This window comes from Linepithema humile, chromosome 2 (assembly GCF_040581485.1).
Source record: "Linepithema humile isolate Giens D197 chromosome 2, Lhum_UNIL_v1.0, whole genome shotgun sequence".
NCBI classification, from domain to species: Eukaryota; Metazoa; Arthropoda; class Insecta; order Hymenoptera; family Formicidae; genus Linepithema; species Linepithema humile.
This window is the reverse complement of record NC_090129.1, coordinates 24241142-24253762: the sequence shown is the minus strand read 5'-3', so window position 1 is coordinate 24253762 and position 12621 is coordinate 24241142. Positions and strand designations below refer to the sequence as shown.

The window sequence follows — 12621 nt, the reverse complement described above, 5'->3', positions numbered from 1 at the left end:
CGTGAGCAATCCGATTTTTGTTCCGCCTCGCTCCACCGCTACCCGCTATGTCGTATAATCGAATTCTCCATTCTCCCGGCTTCGTCCGTGGTTCCGCTCTCTCGCGGACGATGGTTTGAAATATATTTGTTTGTCAGATTGCGTCGAGTCGGGGCGGTGAAGGAAAAGTAAAAGAAACGATGGGAAACACCCGCGTCTTCTCTCGAGAGAAGCGTAAGCCGTATTTACTGAAGCGCGCTACTCGCGACATATGTAGCAAATTCGTATATATCTCGCCACTTCGACGTACAAAGATTATTCCGCGGTAACAGCTTCGTATTGTCCAAGGTTTGTGAAACATTTGAAGAGTCAGTACAAAATCCTCGTAAATACTGAAAATGAAATTTTACTTTTTAATAAAATTCTACAAAATATTTATCTCGCAAAAATGCTGAAAAAAAAGTATTCAAAAACATTGACAACTCTTTTTATATCATTTATTGAATAAAACTATTCTTAAAAGTAGCAGTTATATTGCCTTTTACAGAATTATTGATTTTAGTTTTGTGTAGATTTTTTGCGTCAAATTTATTTTTTAGGCTCTCGTATATACTGCTTTTTTGTTAGCAAAGCTAAATTTCTATTAAAGTCTACTTTTATTCAAAAATTTTTTTGTAGAATAGATGAAAAGATCTTTGCACTCGTTAATAAATATGTTATATATTTATTATCAATTTTTATATTTATTCTTATTTTTATTTGTAATACAGATTATATTTATGACAAATATAATAACAAGATCGATTGTTCGAACAGCTTAGCGTTATAATGACTGCAAGAATTGGCTGTATGCTATTAAATGTAAACCACACATCCCCAATATGATTCTATTCAAATCGCTTGTTATATCGTGAAACTAATAAATCCCAAATCATTATCTTCAATAGCTCTCGATTATACAGTAAACCGCGTACGCATCAATCGATTGCCGAATTGCAATTCGTGGCAGCCCCGCATATAACGGCGATGAGAAAAATTATAAATTAAACAAGCATACTGAAGGTGAGAAGCGCACGGTGTTAACAAATGAAAAGTTAACGAATTTAATTTGGGTTTACGAGGTCACTTCAACGATAGTCGACGGCAATGGCAGCGGCGGCGGTGGTGTATCGGGCATTCTAGTTACCGGCAGCGGCGCGATGTGGCGGCAAGTATTACGTTTGCATCGAACGCGACAGCATGCATTCCAATTTGAAAGGTCGATTCTCGCGAGGATTCGTTTCGCGGTTACCACGGATGCGGTTTAATCTCGGTTACCAACTGCAGAAGAGACGTCGCCTCTCGCCGTCTCGCTCGTTTGCTCTGTCTTCCTCCTTTCGCTCTATCTCTCTTTATCTCTCTCTCCGGCGCTGCGGAATTATTCACAAGTATTCTGACGGGAGGAGACGAGACGAGAGGACGAGAGCATTCCTGCATGGTAACGAGGATCAAAATATCCCCGATCAATAATTCCACGTCGCGCTGCTTCTAAGGGCAGCGTGCTTAACTAAGGAGCTCGCGAGTGGAACGTCGACATTCGCTCCGACTGCCGCTCTGATGACTTGAGTATCGCTTTATGAGGATCTTGATCTTTGGCGTTTCGTCTCGACTTTGAAGCGCGACAGGCGTTGGAGCAACTGACGAGCGTTACAAGTGTGTTCGAAAAGAAACATTCGGGCTGACGTATCAATTTATCTCGTCAAACCATAAAACACCGGATCATCTTGCGTCGTGAAAAGAAACAATGGAAAAAGCGATTCCTGCGTCACGCGAGATGTCAGACTTTGAGAATGGCGCGATCGGCAACCCTTAAGATTTCCGTAAAAGCGACGGCGCTCGTTAGTGACTTCGGTTACCACTTCGTGTACGAACAAGGGACGCTTTTTCCGGCGTGGCGTGGGCGGCGCCGTTCGAAAATGTTACAAGATCCTTTGACATTGTCCAGAGATATACTGCGTCAGCTCGGCTAAGCTCAAATTCAGCGGAATCGCTATCGTATAAAGTACCATACATGTTACTTTAATCGACACGTCGCTATCAGCAAAAATCAGCGACGTGTATATGTCTTTATTACACATGAGCTTTAATAGCGCGCAATTTGGGCAAAGCAAAAAATGCAAATATTTAAAACATTCAGAACGAGCTGAAAATTATTCCGTTCGAAATAAAGACATTATGGAGTATTTCATATTCAATATGCGATGTCCGTAAATAACGAGCCGATAAAAATGCGCATGATTGACTTGCAATTATGTCGCGTTTATATGCGTAACAAAACAACGTCCGCAAAATATTCGAGAAATGGTGGCCACTCTGCGGCAAAGTTGCTGGCTCTCTGTGTAGAGCTGAAAATAAATCTTTCGTGCGGTGAGTGACATAAATGCATGTCACGCAGAAGGAACTCAGCGCGTTCCTAAGAAAAGATTCTGCATTCTATTCGTCGCCCCTGAATCGTTCAGTTTCCATTTTACATCACGCCTGCATCACACGATCGAATAAAATAGACGTAAAGTCGTTTGTCAGGATGAACTATAAAATGAAAACTGGTGATGCGACTGTATATCACTAACAATGTGTTTTTAAGACAAGTTATATTTTAAAAACAATGTATCAACATATGTGTTAGCGCGTTACATTTTTTATTCCATTTATTAAACACTACTACAATTGTTATTACATGTCGTAATGTTGTACGAAGATAATTAATAGATATAACTGTTTGATAATTTGTTATCCATTAAAATGAACAAAAGTGGAAATTCAATATAGCAAAAATGCGACAAGCCGCAATTTCTCTCAATCGATTTACATTCGCATTAGAATGCTGAGCACCGTACAGTTTTATTTTTGCAATTCGGATTGTTGCGAAATACTACCATTTTCATTTTCATGTGGATTGGTGAACTGCGTCCACTAATCGATAAACATTTGAGCGCAGCTGCTTCGAAAACTTCACGCGCAGCTAGGAAGGTTCGGAGTTCGCAACTATGCAAGAGAATTGAAAATGAACGTTTGAATGAAAAGCCTTACAAGTAGATTGATGAAAAGAAGATTTTATTAAGAGGATATTTTATTTATTAGTTCAATAGAATTCAAATAGTTTTAGCTGATACATGAAATGTGATACAATTTATATTTAATACATAAAAATCACAAGCAAAAAGCACGGGAAAAACGTATGTTCAGCAAGCATATTATATTTATAATTTCTCAGATAAAGTTTCGAGTGTATTTTATTTTTATTATTTATATGCCGTCACAATATTTTCCCATCAGATTTTTGCCACAACCCGGATGTGTAATATATCTGCATTGCGAAAGAAAATTTGCGAGCACTCTTCAAAAGTGTCTATTACACTTAACAATTCAAGGTCGCGCGCAACCATTCATCAGGTACATCCGAAATAAATTCAGGCAAATCGATAACTCATATTTTATATGCGGATTTGCAAAAACGTTCCTCTCCATGAAGCGTTAATAGTCATCGATTTCGCATCGCGTACTTCGCGTATCCGCGGCAGTCGGGACCACGCTTGCTTTGAATAAATCGTGCGATATTTTACGACGAGCACCTTACGCGAGGGAGGCGTGAAGAGGACGGAAGACGAATCCATTCGAAATCGCCGAACCCTTTAATCCACTAGCTCAATGGCGCCGCGAGGATGCGGTACCATCGCTCGCTTTTCTGTGTATCGGCGAATACGTCAGCCGTGCGACGGTATGATTTACAGCTCGCGTTGGTAAATGTCACCAGGTTATCCAAAACCGATAAATCGGTCCTGCCGCACGGCCGCACGGCCGCTCGGTTATTGCCAGGTGCGTTTTCGTGATCTCGCGCTCTCCGCGTTCACCCACACCATCCTCGGCGCCGGGATTAGATCGGGAAATGGTTGCCAACTGATTTGAATATTGGCTACCATCGACTTATCTCCGGACGGCGACGGAGAGCACTTTACTCGTGAGCGTGTTTAGATTTGAAAATAGGCTCTTGCAAGCTACGACATATGAACGAAATGGCGATATAAGTCAGAGCAATAAGTCTTGGAAAATGCTGGAAGGTACATGCATATCTAATTACTTTTCGGATCAACATTTTAGATTTATCTCTTGGCAAGACTTTTTTTACTGTGATAAAATAGCTGATTCTTGTGTGAGATAAATATTTTCACAAATTCTGTTTCTCAAAATGAGAAAAATATGACTTATACCTTACTTCCGTTCGCCGGGAAGAGTAGCACGAAACGAAATAAATTCCATTTCTACACGCATATAATTCATGACTTTTCTACATTTATATTTTAGTGTTACGAACACTGTATGAAAAAGAATAGGAATATCCATTGTCTTTTTGACCCATAAACTTAATCTCGCAATTTTATGGATCCATTACGTCCATCGTGTCTTTCGAATTTGATGTGTATTTTAGCCGATAAAATTTTTATACATCTTCTAAAAAATCCTTCAAGAATTTATGTTGTAGTGACAGAAATTTTGACTCTATTTTATATTCCTATCGTCATCTTTCTCCCATTCGTTAATTAAAGATGTGATATTACGTGTTATAACTATTTTATATGACGCCATTTATTTCGGCAATATCACTCCTTATGTGGCATAAAATGTGAAATACTATGTGTAATTTGTTACGGCGGGGTAGCACTTGTCGGCCAGCGTGGTAAAACTTGTTGCACCCCACACTTCCTCTTGCGAAGCGCATCCTGGATAATCGACGAAATCTGCTTTAGGGCAGAATTTACAGGGTGTCCGCACCCAGCTGAACCCGTGCCACCACTATCCGGCCAGCCAGGCATGTCTACGGAAACTTCGATGGGGGTGGCAGAATATGCTCTTCCTCCGTGTGCGTGTGACCTCCTATCCGAGAGAGGAGTTTGTAATTAACGAAGCAACATCGCGTCGCCGCGGCAAAGCCTGAGGCATAAAACGCGTAACCCCATCCACTCGTGTCGATGAACTCGCATCTAATGTCGAACTTCGGTGCACGCTCGACCGCGTATTTAGAAGCGAACACCCGTTGGACGGCATGCGCCATGCGCGTAACGATCGTAAAGACCTCGAATAGGTGCGACTTTCGAGACGAGAAGCCGCAGCGCACACGGGGGACCCTCATCAATCTCACATGCGACTTTTGACATGTCACTGCACTCCGTCGTACGCTCGCGTCCTACGCGTTCGTACCTTTCTCGAGGTGAAGTCCCATTCATAAGGTCACATGTCTCCACCGACTGTCGATACTTTGAACGTACTTCGTGTACCCTCGATTTTTACTGCCATCCAAAAAACTTGGCCTTCAAGTTTATCGAACAACTTGCAATCGCATTTTATGATTCATCTCAAGTGAATATGTATGTCGTACATTGTTAGTGAAATAATGTCAAAAAATATATGTAAAAATAGAGAGAAAGGATTTTTAGAGATTGCAAGACATTTTGTCTTTCCTCAATCTTTTATTACTTGTTCGCTTTTATTTCTTCTCGTGATTTCTTTCAAATTTTTCGAGATAGATGCGTTCGAGATAAGTGAGCAATGTACAATTCAAATTTTTCCCTTCTTATCGTTGCCTTTCGAGCTTCAACTCATCCAAACTTTTTTGCCTTCGACTCGATAGCAACACGAATACATATCAACGCACAATAGCATAACTTCCGTGCGATAATAACGCACTATCAGGTTACATAAGCCGTTATATGAATAAGCTGAAGTATACGTATAATTCCTTGCTTACGTCCATGTTACCGAAATAAGATAGAACATTGGCTTTGTTGTACGGTTAATTTGTTTTTCACTTCATTAACTTTTCATTTTTGATATAACAACATCATTAAACTTACTAAAGATGCAATTAAGAACACACGGGAGAAATATTGTCATAATAAAAGTCAGTTTAAAGAATTATAAATAATGAGGTAATTTCTTTATCTCTATAGATATTTAATATTAAATATTAATTGCCCCAATATTAAATATTAATATTATATATCAAATATTATTTAATGTTAAACAAGAAAAAGATAACCGCTTCTTTATCAATTTCTTTTTTAAAAAAAACAGTTTTTAATTTGTCTGATGACACTTAAGCTGATAGATTAATAAATATTTAATTTTAATAACGGCCTTATTAATCAATTTACAATAATATCGAATCTCTTATGTTTGCAGCAAAAGAAGAAGCACATCTTCTCCGCGTCGCAGCAATAAATTCCTTCCGCTTACTGCGCCAAACGCGGAATGCTTCCGCTTGTATCTATACGCAGGGAGAAACTGGAGATTCTATTACTTTTGAGTGCTAGAACCACACGCGAGCTGCAACCAGGCCGAGCGGACGGCTTGATGCCGCAAAGTGAGTGCTTACGGTTTACGGTAGATAGTTTGTTCGTCGAGACACGTTTGCTTCTTCAACGTAATCTTCTAGCGTATTCTGAAGCATCTTTAGTTGTTCTCTAGCGATGGTTTCAAAGACAATTCGAGTTGCATCGATAATTGTGCAAGCTAGAAATTCTGAATGACGTAGTAGAGAGAGAAACGGTGTTACGTGGGTAGAATGTAAATAATGCGATTCAGAGATTATTCGTATGTAAAGTATTTGCATACGGATAAGAAATTTCCTTTACCCATATATTTAAATTTATTTACCATTAATTTACATAATTCGAAGAAATACAATAAGCACATTTAACGATTTTGGTCTGAAACTTTGCCGCGAGCATTACTTTGAATTTAAAACATGTAAAAAATTTAAGACGAGGTAACTAAATTAAAAGCGAAAGAAGCCAAGCATTTGCAGATGTGATTTCAAATGTATTGCGTTTATCGCTTGATTGCAAATTATGAGAGGTGTATCCGATAATTAATTTCGTGCACTACTCTGTGTGCACGTATATAGTATATTTTTCTAAATTCCCCTTTCGCAACGCTCGACTTTCCAAACTTTCCAAACATTCGTGTTGTCGCTTGACGTGAGTGACGTTCGACCGTCCCGAGTCTGTACCAGTCTTCGTCCAAGAATGCAAATTTATGCTAACCGCGTAAAGTAATGCAACCGAGGGAAGAAACCTATAAGCAGCTAACAATTTAGGGAGACATAATTCGTCGCCAACAAAAGTTTGATGCTCGGAAAACCTAACTTTCTTTACTAATCGAGATTACAAGGGATCCTTTGCGCGATATTCGATAAAACTTTACGTCGCGCGATGTCTTTAAATTTTTATAAACCTGTATATCATTATATATTGCATGTTTTTTTAATATAATCTTGTCAGTGATGTCGAAAATCTTACATAAATAAGAATAAAAACGCTATTAAAAAATTGTAATGCATATGCCATTACTGCAAGTAATTTATAACGCGGTGTTAAACTATAAATTTAAAATAATTAAATGCAAAATAAATAATTATTGATAAAGCTATAAATTATTCTGAATAAGCGACTGGAAAAAAACTAGGTTGACGTTGAAAAGATTAAGATATAAGACGTGAAGGGATTAACGGAAATTTTTTTAAATTACGTTGAAGCACGTTTAACAACACTTAAATACGTCTCTGTCAAAGTGGATCATCTGCCTCACAAGCTGTTGTCTTTTATGGTATATTTGTAGTTTTAACGGTCAACCAGACCGACGATACCATTGGTCGTCTTCTATGATGATAATGTGTCCGTAACCAACCCCAGGATGCCCATATCGCAGAAATGACCGGCCGCTACATGATTAATGTTTGCACGTAATTTCATCTGCATAGAAACATACCACACCCTGAGAGGTTAAGACTGATACACGATAAGAGGATATTATCCAACTAATCAATTTGCACATGATACACGAGATAACTGACCAGTTGACACTGAATAATGCTCGTGGATCACGCGTTAGAAGATCGTTTTCTATAAATGACATTATCGTTACATAAATGATGTGATTACCGGTTCTCACGTTAATTTAGATCTGAAATTTGTCACTCGACTAGTTTAACTCATTGTCAGTGAGTGACCAAAATACGGCTGAAATATAAAAATTAATTTTACTGTTAAAAATTTCCGCAAAATATTTGCTTTAATTGTTTGAGAAATTATGTAGAATAGGAAAGTTCTGTTTGCTAAAATTACCAAAAATCATTAATTTTATAGAAAGAAATTCATAGCTTGTCTAATATAATATTAATTGTCAATTGTCTTAGTTGCCAATTGTCAAGGATTTCGTAAACTAGATAGATTGAAATTGAAAAAAAACTAGATAGATTGAAATTGAAAAAAATACATTTCTCAAGCGCAAAAAAACAAGTTGTATTTTGTTTCTGATATATGTAGTATCGTACGGATTTCTTATATAATAGTGCACTGAAGTGTATGCACACACGCGATAAGCACGAGAAAGCGACAATTTCTTTTCCGTGACAGTACGAAGAATCTCTACGAAAAACTGGCACTCGTAAAAGCGATAGCGGCGCGTAAACGCGGTTACGCTGCTGGCAGATTATTGGAAAACAGATATTTTCCAGCGGCCGTCGCGGATGGGATTGCTCTCGATCGGAACTCCGGTATACTTTAGGAACGGCAGGGTATTCGAATTCGTGACTCATCGCTTCCCCACTTGAATAATCAAATATCTAAATATATTTCTATGCCAGCCAAATAGGCCTCTCTCTCTAATAAATGTCGCCGGTTATATTTAGAGAATATAGGATAATAATTTTTTTATTCGATATTTTTTGTTCCGCTTTAGTACAAGTATTAAGTTTTTAATTAAATGTGATAAACAATTAGTATCGTACATAATTTAACAACCATAATATACATTTTTAAAGATACATATATTTAAGAACATTTAGATTCCAATTACAAATCTTGAGAAACATATTTTTTCTATTTTAGACATTTATCTGCATTATCAGTTTTTTATTGTACATTTCTAAACGATCACACAGTATACGAATACCTATTTTTCGGTGTAATAAGAGTTTCGAACATTGTCATTTAGAGTTCAAACTTTTGCAAACAGTACTGATTGAAATGCGCGAAGAGAGCAAAACTTTGAAACCCGCCTTTACCGTCCACGCCTTCATATGGTCTTTTTAACTGCGCTGAGAGGGTGAGAAATCGATTTCTTTAATCGAGCAGACAGGTCGAGCGTATCGGGTTCTCGAACATCCCCCAAGGGTTGGCGGGATTCGACGTATCGAGAAGTTAGGCGAGTGTATCTGACATTATTGCAAGCAATTCACTGTACGACTGCCTCCCTCTTGTAATGTGGGCATTGCCGTTGCAGTTCGATAGACAAAGGCATACTCGAAGCTCGATATACCTGATAACTGACAATGAAAGCAAGAGTAAGCTGGTTCGATTGTCGTCTCGAGTGGATAACGTCGATGAAACACGATTTAGTAACTTAAAGTCCTTCTACTCTGCTTTGAGCGAATTTTAAAACATTCTAGAACATTATAAAGATATACAAGATGTAATCATGCCGTTATAGTATTAAATTGACCTTTTATTGTACGCCATCGATTTATTATGTAATAATAATGCGCTACAAAAGATCACGCGGTATTTTTACTGTTATGATTGTAAATCAAATCACCGTGTTAATGCACGCCGCGTCTCGCGACTACTTATTTATCGATTCATATAAATAAATGGAGAGCCATTGCAATGAATGACTTCCAATTACCACTTGTCATTCCAGTTAATGAGTTAATCCAATGCGTTGCGGTTAATATTTACGGAATAACGCTCTCGATTTACAATATTAGTGTCATAAATTGCTGCTTAATTCAATTTCACAATAACTTCATGCTTTATTTCACACTTTACATACGTTTTTTGCGAATTATGATTTGATTACAAAAAGTACTGGACATTTGTACACATCACTTGCAGAATTTATTAATATTTAACATATCAATTCAATCGATGATTTTCTATGAAAATAAGCCACTCATTGAATGTCACGAATAAATCGGCTAAAAGATTGAATCATCGCGCCTTACATTCGTGTACATTGCGGCACATTTTAGTATCGTCGGCATGCATGATAGGATGATATTCTTCACGAATAGTTCTAGAATCTAACAATAAGTATCGCAGTCAAATCAATAGTGAAACTTAGCAACTATTCGCATCGTCGACTTTGTTAACTCTGCCCTTTGTTACTTCCTGAATCGCGTATCCGCTTTTCGAGATTGCGCGGCAGCGGTGTGACCCAGAGTCCGAAATCGATCAGCGAAAGGTTCATATCGTACGTCCGAAACGGATTAGCGATCACGAGATAAACACGATCCCGCGTTCAATCGAGTACTTCGTATATCCAGCCGCGATTGACTTAGTTGTTCGGTAAGATGATTGCCGGAGTCGCCGGCGCAAGAAAAGTCGATCTTTCTGAAGAAGGTACTCGCGATTCTCGAAACGGTAGGAATAGCCGACTTGCGACTCAATGAATAACGAGTCTTGAAAATGATCGCGGACGAAGTTTGGAGAGGTCGTTCCGCAGCAGATACGAGTTCGCAATTACAAAAGTTTTATTTAGAACATCAGAAGCGGAGTAACTTACGTGATCATATGACCGAGAAAAAGTGTTCTATTTGTCAAATAGTTTTGTCTCTAATGAGTACGTAAGTTAATTTTTCACGCCAACAATTTCAGGAAAGAAATTCATCGTCGGATTTAACTAGATAATTTTTTATATTTAATTTTAGTCTTACATGTGTAAAAGCATTTTTTTATACTGATAGTTCAGAATGTTCAACGTTATACTGCTTTGTATAACTTTTTAATTGTGAAATTATATGGTAAGATAAAGAAGAAGCGATTATTGGAAATTAATACGAGCTTTATTGAAAGATATTATATAATCCGTGAAATAATTTTATTTTTACAATACCTGTGCAAATGGCATGAGCTTTCTTCGCAATCAAATCAACTCTCTCCAGTTTTTCACTTTTCCATTTAATTGGAATGCGAGTGTATTTTCTTCCATATTGCTGCTCTTTTAGAGAGCTCGTTCACATTATTGTCTTTTTATACGCGAAACGGTGTATTTATCGCACTTTGAGATCCACGACGGAGAAAGAGAGAGAGATAGTCGTATAACATGCGCGAGCGTATCTTCAGCGTAAAGCGTTTCCGAAATGAGCTTTTCCAGTCTGGCCGGCGGTACGGTACTAAAAGGTTGACGATGACGAAGAGCCGCTGTTACGGCATGTGAGATTATTTCCCAGCAGTTGCACGGATCGCTCGCCGGAGACAAGCAGGCGGCGAATCGACGCAAGGTTAATGACTTTTCTGCGAGAAAATCTCATTCGTTGTCGTACTGAAAAATCTGCTTTTCTAAGCTCATCTATCGTGTAATTTTCCGCGAAGTTAAAAAACTCAAAAACACGAAATAAACTGCATAAAAATACACATATATGGACAATATAATTGATTACTTAGTTTTGTTATACAATACAACATAAAATGCAGGTGGCCTCGAATAACGTTTTTCTTAAGAAGTTTCTAAAGATAAAGTCTACATTATCTATATAAATTTTACACATTTGCATTCACCGATGTCTTTGTTAGAAAAGCTAAGGCAAAAAAGAATCTTTCTCGTTAAGTTGTCATCTTTATGTAACGTTTATTCTTCTTAAAGCGGCTGCTTTGTCGACACAAGGCACCATTTGTTGGCACAGTACTGAAATGCAAAAACAAGGCCGACACCTTTGAGATACCTCGAAGCAACGAGCACCTAAATAGCCTTTATATATTCAAATCGGCCGGCAACTTAGTAAATGTATTTCGTAAAATAATCCTCTGTTAATATCCACTGTTTTATTGCGAGGAAATGAAGAAACGGAAACGAGAGAGAGAGAGACAGAGAGAAGTCTCGACAAATGTGAAAGTATTATGTTTAAAAATGTTGTATCTTGAAAAAGAACTATAATTTCAGTCTGACCATTATACAGACCGTTAAAAATAGTTTGTATGGGAGTAACTTTTCATAGTAATCAATTTGTTTCATATTGAAAATTTTTAGTTTATACTAAACAGAGACATATGTATAAAACATTGCTTTTTTCAATAATTGAACCGTAAATTAATATTCTATTAAAAGTCCATTGAAAATTAAATAAAAGATAATATTATGCAAAAATATCTGCTCTGTGTGGGTGCTTTTACACCTCGAGATTAATTTTATTCTAATATGCTCTGTCACTTGTATATTATTCCATATTCTGTTTATTATGTTTATATTTTAATATATTATATACGTTGTAATATATTTATCACGATCCATGTTCTCGATGAAAACATTGAGATTATATATTTCACAAATATATAATGAATATTTTTTTTATATTCTTTATATATTATATTTCACATGTTTTACATTTTTTTTTATATTTAATTTATATTTTTGAAACATATATATGAATTTACATTAAGAATACGTATTGCGATAAAGATATCATAATTTACTGCACACTTTACTTTAATGAATTTTATTCGAAACGCATTTTCTCTTTGCTTCTGTCATCACAACATTACATCACTCTATTATTCGTACTTGATATACTTGACATTTGCAAAGCAGAATGTGTTACACTGAAACTGT

General features: G+C 37.2%; 1 long non-coding RNA gene across 1 annotated transcript in view; it reads left to right on the top strand.

Moving 5' to 3' along the window:
- LOC136997941 (uncharacterized) overlaps nt 1-12621 on the top strand; it is a 46104-nt gene that overhangs the window by 9462 nt on the left and 24021 nt on the right. The window contains exon 2 of the long non-coding RNA XR_010888483.1: nt 6196-6376. This is a non-coding gene — a long non-coding RNA (uncharacterized lncRNA). The remainder of the gene's footprint in view (nt 1-6195; nt 6377-12621) is intronic.